Source organism: Panthera tigris, chromosome F3 (genome assembly GCF_018350195.1).
Source record: "Panthera tigris isolate Pti1 chromosome F3, P.tigris_Pti1_mat1.1, whole genome shotgun sequence".
NCBI lineage: Eukaryota > Metazoa > Chordata > Mammalia > Carnivora > Felidae > Panthera > Panthera tigris.
In genome coordinates, this window is record NC_056678.1 from 30,762,164 (window position 1) to 30,776,527 (window position 14,364).

At 40.0% G+C, this 14,364-nt stretch overlaps 1 protein-coding gene and 1 long non-coding RNA gene across 5 annotated transcripts in view; one reads left to right on the plus strand and one right to left on the minus strand.

The window, feature by feature from the left end:
• Window positions 1-14,364, plus strand: part of SPATA45 (spermatogenesis associated 45) — a 30,711-nt gene that overhangs the window by 5,903 nt on the left and 10,444 nt on the right. Inside the window, exon 3 of one of the 4 annotated variants that reach the window (XM_042976698.1) lies at window positions 6,484-6,660. The exons of the other annotated variants lie outside the window; for them this stretch is intronic. The gene's annotated coding sequence lies outside the window, so the exon portion shown is untranslated. The remainder of the gene's footprint in view (window positions 1-6,483; window positions 6,661-14,364) is intronic. 4 annotated transcript variants of the gene reach the window in all.
• On the minus strand, window positions 1,455-14,347 carry LOC107180966. The gene is made up of 3 exons (XR_001511729.2): window positions 14,026-14,347; window positions 13,680-13,850; window positions 1,455-1,765 (listed from the first exon to the last, which is right to left on the minus strand). It is a non-coding gene; the product is annotated as an uncharacterized LOC107180966 (long non-coding RNA).

Sequence of the window (14,364 nt, forward strand, 5' to 3'; positions counted from 1 at the left end):
CAGAGGGAGGTGAAACCGGGTGCACGTCTGGTGAACAGATGTTTTCTGGGCCTTACAGAAACAATGAGACCCAAAGAGGAATTTTAGCAAACTGACTTGGCTAGCTCCCCACCTCCCCCCCCTACCACACCTAGTTCATATTATAATGTAGTTAGTTGTCTGTGGTGATAGCTCCCTTCCTGGAGCAGGTCCCCTATCTAAATTATTCTAGGAAGTTTGAGGTGTAAGAATGAGTAAAGGAAACCTCATTTCAAATGGAGTCTCAAAGCCCTGACAGGGGAGCTCTCGCACCTGTACCCCTCCTTGCAGCAGGGAGAAGGAAGATAAGAATTCTCTTGACAAAGGAGGACATTTTTCACAGAGGTATTTATCTCTTGCTTTTAAGAAAAAGAAGGAATTTCCCTCCCAGCCCCAGCAACAAAGCACTAATCACTGCTTACAGCTGGTGAGAAATTTCCACAACCCCAAACTCTTGTTCTTCTCCAATGAACTCTTTTTTTGTTGTTTATTTATTTATTTTGAGAGACAGAGAGAAAAAATGCAAGTGGGGGAGGGGCAGAGAAAGAGAGAAGGAGAGAGAGAGAATCCCAAGCAGGCTCCAAGCTGTCAGCACAGAACCCTACGTGGGGCTTGAACCCACGAACCAAGAGATCATGACCTAAGCTGAAGTCAGACGCTTAAGCAACTGACCCATCCAGGCGCTCCTCCAACGAACTTTTGTTCAAAACAACCCTCTGCCATTTTCTTCTAAAACCTACTAAAAGCTGACCTTCCCTTTGTCTCTTTGGACTTGCCTATGTTCACCATAGTTTGCCTGTCCTGAATTGCAATTCCTCTGCTATTCCCAAATAAAGTAACTGGCAATTTTATTTGTAAGATTGACAGGGGAAAGGTCTTAGGTTCTTCCTGAGCCTTTCAGGCCTTCATTGTTTTTAACTCAAAATAATCCCCATGCCAAAGCAGCACATCCTGGGGTGGCCTGTCCTAAACCTCAGCAGTTTCTTCCTCTGACACTTCCTTAGATGTTTCACGTATTAAAAGTTGATGGGGCGTCTGGGTGGCTCAGCCAGGTAAGCGTCCGACTCTTGATTTCGGCTCAGGTCATGATTTCATAGTGAGATCTCATGAGATTGAGCCCCATCTTCGGCTCTGTGCTGAGCTTGGTGCCTTCTTGGTCTCTCTCCTTTCTCTGTCCCTTCCTCTCTCTCTCTCTCTCTCAATAAATAAACAAACAAACATTTTTTTTTAAGTTGAGCTGGTGGCTGTGGAGAGTTAGTAACTGAGTGGCAAGAGATCCATAAAAGGAGAACACAATGCAGGTGAAAATGAGGATGAACAAACAGAAAAGAACAGATTGAAGCATGTTACCCCACACCCCATTAGATCAGTCTCCTACTCTGGGAATAGGTCAGTCTCATATAATGGGTAAAATTAGTTTATTTGCTGAAAAATACTAATATTTTAACAGATTTTATTCATAGAAGCAACATTTTCCCCCCATGAGTACACAGATTCCTCCTTGTTGAGCCAGAGAAACATATTTTGGGGTGGCACATTTTGCTCCTCCACAGTCCTGCCTTTGAAATTTCCTCAAGAAATTTCATCGTCCAGAAGTTGAGCCAGATTGTTTAGTCTCATCGAACTAGACTCAGTCCTGATGACAGGTCAGTTCAGTTAAATTCATTTCAGAAGGCCATCTTTCAGGTAGGCTACCAAAGTTAGGCCTATATTATGCAAACAATCAGGTATTTAATCAGAGGCATTTCTGTGGAAACAAAAGAAAAATAATGGTTAATGATTGGAACAAGTTGTAAACAAGTTTCTGAGTTCTGAGGGTAGCCACTTGAGATTTCTAGATGTTAGATTTGAAGTATTTCTAGATGGACTGAGGGCAGATAGTAGCAATCTGATAGACTTTCCTAGTTTGCAGTTTGAGTGTCTCTGTGATTTTTCTGAGTGGCACCCATAGTAATAGTCAACAAGGATCGTCCACACATGAGCTCTTGTGGTGATTTCTCTGAATTTTATATACCAAGTTGTCCAACTTTAGTTTGCATGGCTTTGGAAAAAGGACAGTTTTAGTTCTTAATGATTTAAAGACAATGGTAGGGAAAAATTGGAAATGATAGTTTGAAGATTTATAGCTAGAAGAGTTTAGGATCCAGTCCAATTTACGATGAATAGTATTAGCTTCTAATATCCACAAAGGTATGTTATTGAAACATAATTTTTCTTTATAAATACTGTGATTTCTACCAAAGATAGCAAAGCTAAGACTAATTTGTTTGCAAAATAAATCTACTTTCAATAAGCTTGGCTTGATTATATAAATACAGCAGGAGTGATGATTGATTATATATGCTCCTTTCGGTTTGCTTGCTGGAACTTTTCATAAGGAATCTACTTTTAACAGCTTCTCAGGGTGAAGAAGTCAAACCAAATACTTGCAATCAAACTTTGTAATACCTATAGATTTGGATTAGTTACTCTCTTCTTGGGGTCCCCCGAATATCCTGAGAGGCTTGTACCTGCCAGGAAGTGACCTTCCTTACTCAACTGGTAAGGCTGTTAGGAATCCTGCAAGGAAGGTACCACGCTGATATTTCCAAGGAGTTTTATTGACTCCATAAAGTCAACCTTAGTTCCTTAAAGCAGTCTGGTCACACCTAAATCTATGCATGTCTCTTTCAAATATGACATTCCAGTCAAAGCCTTTGTAATATAACCATCTTCCAACTGTGTCATGTTACAAGGAGAGCAGATTCTTATTGAACTTGGGCAAATAACTATATTGCCATGAAAATATAAGAATATCACTGAGAGTTTCTGAATTCTGGAGAGATCAGATAGGGAGAAAAAGATATTTCAATTCTGGTTACAAAGGTATAATTTATCAAATTGCTATAAGTCATAGCTTAAGAGGAAAGGCTTCCTTCTATCTATAAAACAGAAGGTTAAAGAACCAACTATATTTTAAACAAACAGTCATAAAATTAAAATCATCCTCATCAGGTCACTTGGTCCCATATAATTAATTCTTGTTTGTCTTGAATTCAGTTTTTTCATTAGTTCCAGAAGTTTACCCAGTTTGATGCATATTTACATCTGTTTAATTCATTTATTAATAATCATTCTGAGAGGGGCGCCTGGGTGGCTCAGTTGGTTAAGCTTCCAACTTCAGCTCAGGTCATGATCTCATGGTCCATGAGTTCGAGCCCCACGTCAGGCTCTGTGCTGACAGCTCAGAGCCTGGAGCCTGCTTCAGATTCTGTGTCTCCCTCGCTCTCTGCCCCTCCCCTGCTCATGCTCTGTCTCTGTCTCAAAAATAAGTAAAACATTAAAAAAAATAATCATACCAAGATTACTCATGAAAAATTTATGAAACATTAAAGCAGTTAGCCACCATCTTAAGTTATTTACTTACTTACTTACTTATTTATTTATTTATTTATTTATTTATTTATTTATTTATTTATTTATTTTGGCTGACAATTTTGGTAACAAAGATAACATGAGCTTGTTTGACTTTTAGTAAACCAAGGTGGAAAAGCATCATACTTAATGCTGATAACTCTAAAGACTTATTTTTTTCAGCATCTGTATCATACTTTTTTTCTCTTTTTTAAATTGAAATGTAAGTAACATGTAATGTAATACTAGTTTCAAGAGTACAATATAGTGAGTCAACAATTCTTTTAATGTTTATTTATTTTTGAGAGAGACAGAGCATGAGTGGGGGAGGGACAGAGAGAGATGGAGACAGAATCTGAAGCAGGTTCCAGGCTCTGAGCTGTCAGCACAGAGCCTGATGTGGGGCTCAAACCCACAAACTGTGAGATCATGACCTGAGCCAGAGTCAGAGGCTTAACTGGCTGAGCTACCCAGGCACCCTGAGTCAACAATTCTATGCTTTACTCAGTGCTCATCACGATAAGTATACTCTTAATCCCTTTCACCTATTTCACTCATCCCCCTATTGATCTCCCCTCTGGTAACCACCAGTTTCTTCTCTGTAGTTAAGGGTCTGTGGTTTTTTGTCTCTTTTTTCCTTTATTTGTTCACTTGTTTTGTTTCTTAAATTACACATATGAATGAAATATGATATTTGTCTTTCTCTGACTGACTTATTTCACTTAGTGTTATACCCTCTAGGTCCATCCATGTCGTGGCAAATGGCAAGGTCTCATTCCTTTTATGGCTGAGGAATATTCCATTCATATATTATATGTTATGTAATAGTCCATTGTATATGTTACATATATATCACATCTTCTTTATCCATTCATCTATGGATAGACACTTGGGCCGCTTCCATATCTTGGCTGTTGTCAATAATATTGCAAAAAACATAGGGGTGCATATATTTTTTTGAGTTAGTGTTTTCATTTTCTTTGGGTACACACCCAGTAGTGTGATTCCTGGATCATATAGTGTTCTATTTTTAATTTTTTGACAAACTTCCATACTGTTTTCCACAGTAGCTACATCAGTTTGTGTTCCCACCAACAGTGCATGAGGAGTCCATTTTCTCCACATCCCCGCCAACATTTGTTGTTTCTTGTTTTGTTTTGTTTTTAATGTTTATTATTTTTTTTTGAGACAGAGAGAGACAGAGCACGAACGGGGGAGGGTCCGAGAGAGAGAGGGAGACACAGAATCTGAAGCAGGCTCCAGGCTCTGAGCTGTCAGCACAGAGCCCGACGTGGGGCTTGAACTCACGAACCACAAGATCATGGCCTGAGCCGAAGTCAGACGCTTAACCGACTGAGCCACCCAGGCGCCCCTGTTGTTTCTTGTTTTTGATGTTAGCCATTCTGACAGGTGTGAGGTGGTATGTGCTTAGAGCTTTGATTTGCATTTCCCTGGTGATGAGTGATGTTGAACATCTCTTCATGTGTCTATTGGCCATCTGTATTTCTTATATTTATTAAACCAACAAATTTAAACTTTGCTTTTATTAACTGAAAAATTTCCTAGATCACATGAACCTGAAAAACATTTAGCTTAGTTTCTACTATATTTTTGAGATTTAGAACTGCTCGAGTTATAAGTGCTTAATTTTAAGCCAGTTATATAGTGCTCTTTTACAAGTTAATTCTGGTAATACCATCTGGAGGTAGAAAAACACCATATTTGTAATGTAGAAAACAGAGTTTTTATAGCTTTCCATTAAAAATTGTTAGCTACGAATCAAGTATAGCAATATAAAACCCACTAGTATATAAGTTAAGTTTATCTACTTGTATGGCTAAAGCTTTTTACCAGTAGTATTTGTGGAGAAGGCACATGATTTGTATTTGCTCTTGACAAGTAATCTTATGGAAGCTGTGGAGCACTTTGTATTTTTTAAAAGGTCATTTTTCCTGCTCCTACCCAGTTTAGTCTTGGGCAAGTGTGGCCATTGTTTTAGATACCCCCTGGGGTGTTTATATTGCAAAGGCAACAAACGTAAGATTTATATCTCGAAAGGACAGAGAAAGAATGTAAGAACTTTGGTTTTTTAAGGTCAATAATTTACAAGCCTTATGAGAAAAATGGGGGAAGTTTTAGGATTGGTGAAAGCAATAGATAGACTTTGCATTGCCTCTAGAGCTGCATTTAAAAAAAATGTTTATACATTTTTGAGAAAGAGAGAGTGGGACAGAGGATCCCAAGCGGGCTCTGTGCTGACAGCAGAGAGCTTGATCAAAAGGGGGGGAAATTGTTAAAAAGAAAACCACAGGCCCAAAATGGCATCAATTAGGTTAAGGTCTCAATTCCGTAACTCAAAGGCTTAGTACCTAACCTTACTGCAGTTTCAACCCCCCAGGAGTGCAAGCTTTACGTAGTCAACATGAAAAGTTCCTGGTCAGCACTAGGAAATTTACTCATGGGCCCTTCCCATTCCCTTTAAGAAGGTAACTTTGCCTGAAACAATGGATTCTTTGCAAATAATTTTCTTTTTTCCATTTTCTGTCTACCTTTAAAAACCTTTGCTTTTCTGTAGCCCGTTGGAGCTCCCCTCTACTTCCTAGGTAGGATGCTACCCAATTCATGAATCAACTAATAAAGCCAATTAGACCATTAAAATGTCCTCAGTTGAATTTTTGTTATTTAACAGGGTATATAGTTTTATTTTAGCATAGGGGAGGAGACCTAAAAAAAAATTCCTATCAGGCTTTGACTATCAGCTTCCACTTTCTGATCAATTTTTAACCATATAGCTACTTAAAAAATGTGTTTTTTTTAAAATATCCTGTCAATTTTTAGCTGGGATGGATATTAAATGTTTCTGGCAGTATTAAACAACTTTATGGACCCTTCAAAGGGTCTTCAAAGAGGGTGCAAAGATTATTACCTTCTCAAGATCCAGAATCATTCTCAAAGATAGCCAAAAGAAAGAACTGACAGCCAGCATGTCCCAGGCAGGCAGAAAGCCAAGCCAAGCTCCCAGGACACAAAACAAGCTTAGTAAGATTTTACTATTTTTTTCCTACCTTTTAGATACCTACAGTTTCCAGGACCACAGCTCTTAGACATAAAATAAACAGGTGTGCCAGAAGATGGTCTGCTTAATTGTTTGGATCTTAAGAAGGAAGAACTTATGTTGGATGCGGAGTTTTAATTTTTGGTCTAAGGACTAATTTCTGTTTTTTCATCTTGGAAAAAGGATGCTCTGAGGTTTGCTGTTACATTCTTTTGTATCTACTTTTTAATTTTAATAAGACAATTCTTTAGGATGAGAGCTCTCTAAAATTTTTCAAATACAGTAGTTTTTCTAATTTAGAAGATCTGTTGTCTGGCCACTGATGAGTAGGATCTATTCATCTCAGTAGTGAGTCAAGCTTAAGCCTTCTTATGCCTTAACCAAGGACACAAGAGGCATCCCACAAGACAGTGTAAAATATGCAGCTCTCACAAAGATCTAGAGAGTTCATTTGCAAAGATAGACTGTGAAAGCAAAGTTTTGGATCTGGACCCTTGGTCTAAACTCCCCTTCTCTGGGGCACCTGGGTGGCTCAGTTGGTTGAGCTTCTGACTTCGGCTCAGGTCATGATCTCATGGTCTGTGAGTTCGAGCCCCGCGTCAGGCTCTTTGCTGACAGCTCAGAGCCTGGAGCCTTCTTCGGATTCTGTGTCTCCCTCTCCCTCTGACCCTCCCCCATTCATGCTCTGTCTCTCTCTGTTTCAAAAATAAACATTAAAAAAAATTTTTTAAATAAAATAAAATAAAATAAACTCCCCTTCTCAAAGCCCAGCCCCATCTCCTTGAATCCTAAAACTCCAACTTCCCCAGGAAAAAAAACATTTTAACAACCAGCTGCCTGTTACAATTTCCCTTTCCTGACAATATTTGCAGAGCACTTCTGCCTGACCTCTAATCCTAGGGAAAACAACTTACTTAGGTAAATACTGAATGTCAGCAAGTGAACTGAGCAAAAGCACCCAGGAAGAGCAACAGGGCTTTGCTCTTATTATTCGACTCCTCCCACTTTCTAGGGCTCTGTAATCAAGTTCTGTCAGTTGCAGGCATTCCTGTGCCATGTCCTTTGTGGATGTATCCCGGCAAAGAATTCATGTCCCCAGGACAGCAGCAGATCTTTTAAATTATAAAGCCCCTAGGAGCACCTGGGTGGCTCAGGCAGTTAAGCTTCCAACTCTTGATTTCGGCTCAGGTCATGATCTCACGGTTCCTGAGATCAAGCCCCACGTCGGGCTCTGTGCTGAAAAATGAAGAGCCTGCTCGGTGTTCTCTCTCTCTCTCCCTCTCTTTATATCTCTCCCCTGCTCTCTCTCTCTCTCAAAATAAATTTTTAAAAAACATTAAAAAAATAAAAATAAAACCCCTTAACCTATGCTCTGGGAGGATCCTACCAAATTTACAGAAAAATTAGAAAGATTAGTGGCTATTTACAACCCCACTCACACGGGCCTAGACTGGCTATTAAGGACTGTTCTTCCCACCCATGATTATATTGATGTGGGAAAGAAAGGCAAAAGAAAACAATTAAATTTCCTTACAATTTACAGTCCACTGACAAGTCCTTGAGACAGGCAAAGTGACCTTCCTCTAGGAAGTCAGCTGCCTGGATGATGACACTTCGCTGAGGGCAAAAGGCACTCTTAGCCAACCCCCCAGGATCCTGTAAGTCTACTTAAACGTGTAAAAACTCTTTTTGAAATGCCTTTATCTCTACCCCCCAAGATATATGTTGGCAATTATACTCTAAGCATATGGCCCCCTGAAAGATATCTAAAGGGTCTCATAACTAAGGTTTTATTAGACAGTAATAAATGGCCCTTTCCTAACCATAGCTAGCCCCCTCGAGGTCCTGGAAACCTTGCTTCCAAAATTCCTTAGAGACTTACATTTTCCCTAACCCCCTGGTATAATCAGTCACCCGTCACAACCCCAGTGCAGCTCTTTCTGCCTACCATCCTGTCCCCATGTTTTAATAAAACCACCTTCTCACATCGAAGATGTCTCAAAAATTCTATCTTGGCCATTGGCTATAATCCCCAACATTTCCACATCAATATGATGGTTATGAGACAAGCTAGATGGTCCCCTGGAGAATACCGCCCTCACTAAGGAAACAGATGGCCCTAGCTATTCCCAGCCCCTCCTGCACATGACCAGGAAACAGTTCAGTTGGAGGCTGATATCTAAGGCTTCATAGGAGCAATGTTCGAGGTGTTCCCCCTCAGAGTAAATTGGTCTGAGGTTGAACTATGTACTTAGTTGTTCTTTGAGCACATAATAGCTCTTCTTTGAGCTCTCCTTTGAGCACTCTACATAGTACTATGAACTATGTACTTAGCTCTTCTTTGAGCACATAAAAGCCTTTGTTGAATGTTCTGTACATACTTTTCAAAGACAAACTGCATTAAATCCAGAAGCCCTGGAACATAGCAATCTTTTAATTTCTGCTTTAGTGGGAAATTTTCTCCCGGATGTTAAATAACAAATCCACCTGCTCTGTTGGTGAGGGCAACCACTAAGCATAATAATGGAGACAGCTACTTTAAAAAAAATTTTTTTTAATGTTTATTTTCTGAGAGAGAGAGTGTGTGTGTGCATGAGCAGGAGAGAGGCAGAGAGAGGGAGACACAGAACTCAAAGCAGGCTCCAGGTTCCGAGCCGTCAGCACAGAGCCTGATGTGGGGCTCGAACTCACAAGCCATGAGATTGTGACCTGAGCCGATGTTGGACGCTTAACCGCTTAACCGACTGAGCCACCCAGCTGCCCCTGAAGGCAGCTACTTAATTCTTTGAAAATAGCTTGCAGGAAAGCAGGAGAAAAAGAACTGATAGCAACAATTCCTGCTTTGCAACCTGAATCTTTGGAAAGGCAAAAGCAGGACTCAGAGTAATTCAAGGCCCATTCAGATCTCCCCCTATTCGCCTCCAGACAAGCACAGATATTGCAAGAATCCAGGTCACCAGAAGAGAAATTGTCCTGTATTAAGAAAGAGGAAAATTTAAGAAGCAATTTCCCTAAACCCTATCACCCTCAGAGAGTGTGCTTTTCTCCTGAGGGACAATTCCCCCTTGAATGACAGTGCCAGCCGGTCCTCAGTCACACCCCAGAGCCCACCATTAACCTTAAAATGAGGATCAGGAATTGGATTTCTTAATTGACACTCATGTGACTTTCTCTACCATCTGCTCCGAGGATTTATCTCAACCTGTCACCTCTGATTTTAATCAGGGGGTAATCAAACTAAGTAGGGAACTTGTATAGACTCCCTCATCCCCCTAAAGGCACTGGCTGAGTGAGACCATAAAGCCTCCAGATCTAAACTTGAATGGTTGCAAACAACCACTAACTACTTAGGACATGAGACATCTCAGGGCATCAGAAGCTTATTCCACAACACCATCCATCAATTTTGTCCATCTATCTCCCTGAAACAAATCAACGGTTATGTAAATTGGGGGGGGGGTGGGAGGCAGCTGACTATTGCAGCCAAAGGATTCCTAATTTTGTAGACCTTGTTAAACCTCTGTATGCCCTTCTCCCAGACACCAGCCAGAGCCCATTTCCTGGCTTTCAGAGACATTAACCTCCTTTCAAGCCTGGAAACTAACATTGTCAACACCCCCAGCTCTTGGTTTACCTAATTTTAACAAACCTTTTCATCTATACTGCCATGAAAATAATGGCATTGCTGCAAGCATTCCAGGACAATCTTTTGCTCTCAGATACAACCAATAGCATATTTCTCATGCCAGTTAGACCCTGTGGCATTGGCTTGACCCCCATGTTTATTTATTTGTGGTGACCACAGCTGCCACCTTGGTTGACAAAGCCAGTACTCTTACGTTAGGTTCCCCCATTCACCTGTGCGTTCCCCATGCTGTGTCTGCTCACTTACGAGTTCATAAGACACGGCACCTCTCTACACAGTGACAGACCACTTACAAACAAGCTCTTTTGACTAGCCCTCCCATCATCTCACATCATTGTAACACTTTAAATCCAGCTACCTTACTACCCCTCCCTGACAATGGAGAGCCCACGCTATTCCCGGTGATTGCCTTACAACTATAGAAATGGTCTCAAAGCCATGAGAGGATTTCTCAGACATCCCTTTAGACAACCCAGACTTAACTTCTAGTTTTTGATGGCTCCTGTTAATGACATTTATGGGGAAACATAACTAGTTATGCCATAGTTTCCCCATAGGAAACAATGGAGGCATGTTCTTTGCCCACTGTAAAGTCAGTCCAAGCAGCTGAACTCACAGCTCTTACTAGAGATTATAGTTTGACATAGGGAAAACTGCTACTATTTACACAGAGTCCAAATATGCTGTTGGCACCATTTGGAAATCCTCTGGATTCTTCAATTCTGCAGGTACTCCCATTGCTAATGGGCATATAACTGCTGCATACCACAAGCTCTTCATCTCCCTTTTAGAACTGTCAGTGTTCACTGTTCAACCCCTACTAAGAAAACTGATGCTATATCTTTTGGAAATGATAGGACTGACAGAGCTACTAAATATGCAGCCCCCAAACAGACCTCTTTATCCTTTCTCCACCCAATTTTAAAACCCGCCTTTATTCCTGACTGCCAGAACCAAGTTTTACAGCTGCCCAAACCAGACTATAGGCTTCCTAGAACAACTATAGTAGTCTGCAATCTTACAGATTGACAGGAACTCATGGATCATGGAAATGTATGAAAGTTCACTTTACCGATGGCAAAAGTCATGGAATACTCCAGGTCCTGGAAATTACAGGTCCTGGAGTTGGTTCAACTCCAACCTTGTCTGTAAACCACACTGGTCTTTCTACTTTATGTGGCAACAAAGTATGTAAAGCGTTCCCACCTAAATGGTCAGAATGATGTGAACTTGGATACTTGGCCTCTTCTGTCACTGAATACTCCACCCTAAATGCCAGGCAAATTACAAACGTGGGCTCCTCTGTTCTTAAACGCATGCTATGTAAATGTATCACTCGGGAAGTCAAAAAATCTGCTTGTACATCACAACTCCAAGGTTTTTTATCAGCATTGAGGGTCGTATTTCCAAACTTTGGAGGTTATGAATTGGGAAAAGCAATCCGAAATCTCTCTGTGGTAATGGAACAAGAGTTTGATATCACTATGCAAACTTTGAAAATACTCGAGTCAGAAGTTAACAGCTTAGCCTGCATGGCACTCCAAAACCAATGTACCCTAGGTACACTGCCCAGCAAGGAGAAGTTTGTGCAATCATCAGTGAAAAATGCTACTTCCATGTAAATCAAACACTGCAAATAGTATCTAGCTTATATCTGTTAAAAGAAAGGATTAATATTTTTCATCAGGTAAATGAAGTTCAGACATTTTGTTGCACCGACCTATTTCCAGAATTGGGGAACTGGTTTAATGTTGTATGGGACATGTGCTTTGATTTGTTCTTTTCTGTTTGCTCCTCATTCTACTCTCTGTTTTTCTCTCCCTTTGCAGATCTCTTGGCTCCTAACCCATTTTCTCTTTCCACAGTCACCAACTTAGCTTTTAATATGTAAAAATTCCAGGGAAGTTTCAGAGGAGAGAACTGTAAGGATTCAGAACAGTGGCCCCAAGATGTACCATTTGGCATGCAGATTATTTCAAGATGAAAACAATTGTTGGGAAGGAAAAATTTTCCTCTCCCATTCAAGATTCATCTAACTGGTCTAAGAATTAAATTGACATGAGATAGATTATGTCAGGACAGAATCCAATTTAATTATGAATGTACAGGAAATCCACATAAACATGAGAGATTCCAAAGACAGTCAGGAAAGTGGGGATAGATATGTCATCCTGAACAATGGAGATGAAAGTAGGGGTTTGAGACTTCAAAGGGAAGTAAAGAAAATCCCAGGAAGATGAAAAAGATAAATTTTCAGTAAGTAAATGTTTGCAGGGCCATATAGAAACAATGAGATATAGAGAAATTTTAACAAACTTGGTTCCTCCCTGTCCACCAACGTAGTTCATATTATACTGTAGTTATCTGCGGTGATTGCTCCCTTTCTGGACCAGGTCCTCTATTTGAATTCTTTTAGGCAGCCAAGGGGAAAGTCAAAGTTTCTTCCTGAACCGTTTGGGCCTTGATTGTTTTTGGCTCAAAATAATGCTCATGCTTAAGCATCACATCCTGTGGTGTCCTACCCATCATAGCAAATAAGAGTAAATCTAGGAAAATGGGGATAGGATACCTTAGAATGTAGCCTAAAATCTTTATTGGAAGAGTAACCTTTGAGCGAGAAAAAATTGTTGGCTTAAGAATTATTCAAATTGGCTCTCTTATGTGACAAATGATTGCCTTATAAAATAATGATAGAGCATTACTCTTAGATACAACACACATAACTTTCTGAATTGATAAACTAATCTAACCAATGTACATTTTAGAAAAAACTTATAATGCTTGTGTTGGGGCTCAGGGCAGGCTACCCCAAAATATGCCACTTTTGCATCTTGATTATTTTGAGTTAAAGTTACTTAAGAAACAGCCAGTGCAAAAAGGAGACCCTGACACTCCTTTGTCTCCAGAAAGCAAGAAATTAATCTCCCATGTGAAAGGTACCCTCCCTGTACCAGGAGGTAGAGAGACATCCTTATCATCAGAGAGAGAGAATTCAGGGTGAAGAAGCCTTTATAAACAAACCTTCTTACTTTTACTAACTTACTGCCCCAGTCCAAATTCTGTTTCGAAATTCTTACTAGTTAAAGTTCCCAAACATAAGTTTTCTTTATCCTGTCAGCTCCTCACTAATTTATTGTTTCTTTGTATAAAACAAGCTGCCAGCCTTGGTCGTATCTGTAGGACCTCTGTACCTACAAATTAACTTTGATTCTTTCCTGTTATCTGTCTTGTGTCAATTCAATTCTTAGACCAGCCAGAAGGATCTTGAAGTTAGAGGAAAATTTTCCCTCCCCAACACTTGCTTTATATACTTTATAGTTTACAAGTCCCTTCATCTGTTGTCTCATTTCATCCTCACAATACCTCAGTACTGATATCAGCCCATTTCAGCTAAGGACGCGGAAGCTCACAGATGCAGAAATATTCTTCCAGGTTGCACTCTGGCGAGGGAGGATTTAGGTCCTGGCCCACAGGTGCCAGGGTTGTGCCCAACTAATTAGATCTCTTGATAAGCCTTTTGGATTATCTGGGAGCTTTACGAAAAAAACAAAACCAACAGCAAAATACCTTCTTATCTTCAGCAGCTGCCCTGCACTGGTCTCATCAGAGACACCAAACTCATCAGAGTTGGGTGGTCTTCTTATGCTGACCCTTCATATACTTCTTTAGGGAATTCATTTCTCTGGCATTGTGAACTGCTCTCTTCAATACCAGTCTTATTTCTACTATCCTGTATTCCTGTAAAAAGAAAAAGAAATGATTACTTTTGGATTTCTGAAGATTTTTTTTACAGGGAGGCTTCCTCTTCTGATTAAAAATAAAAAAAAAGACGTATGAATAAAATAATTCCCCAAGTGAAATAAGAAGTTGTAATAAAACCAATAAAAATAGCTATGGTTTACTAAGTGCCTACCTTAAACCTTTAGACTATAAGCTCCATTGGGATAGGTATCCATTTGTCCCCAGTACCCAGAACAACACCAGGCACAGAGTAGGTGTTCAACAAATATCAGTATGTGTAATAAATTGATGCCAGGCACAATGTAAAGAGCTTTCCATGCACATCTCATTGAGTTCCAACTTCTTCCCTACCTCCTACAGTATACACACAAACCTACAACTTAATGAAATAGGTATCTTTATCCCAGATGAAGAGATTGATATTGAGAGATTGAGTAATTTATTAGAGGATACATGGCTGATAAGCAAATGGTCTCTCTAACTCCAAAACTTCTCTTAATTAGGGTTCTAG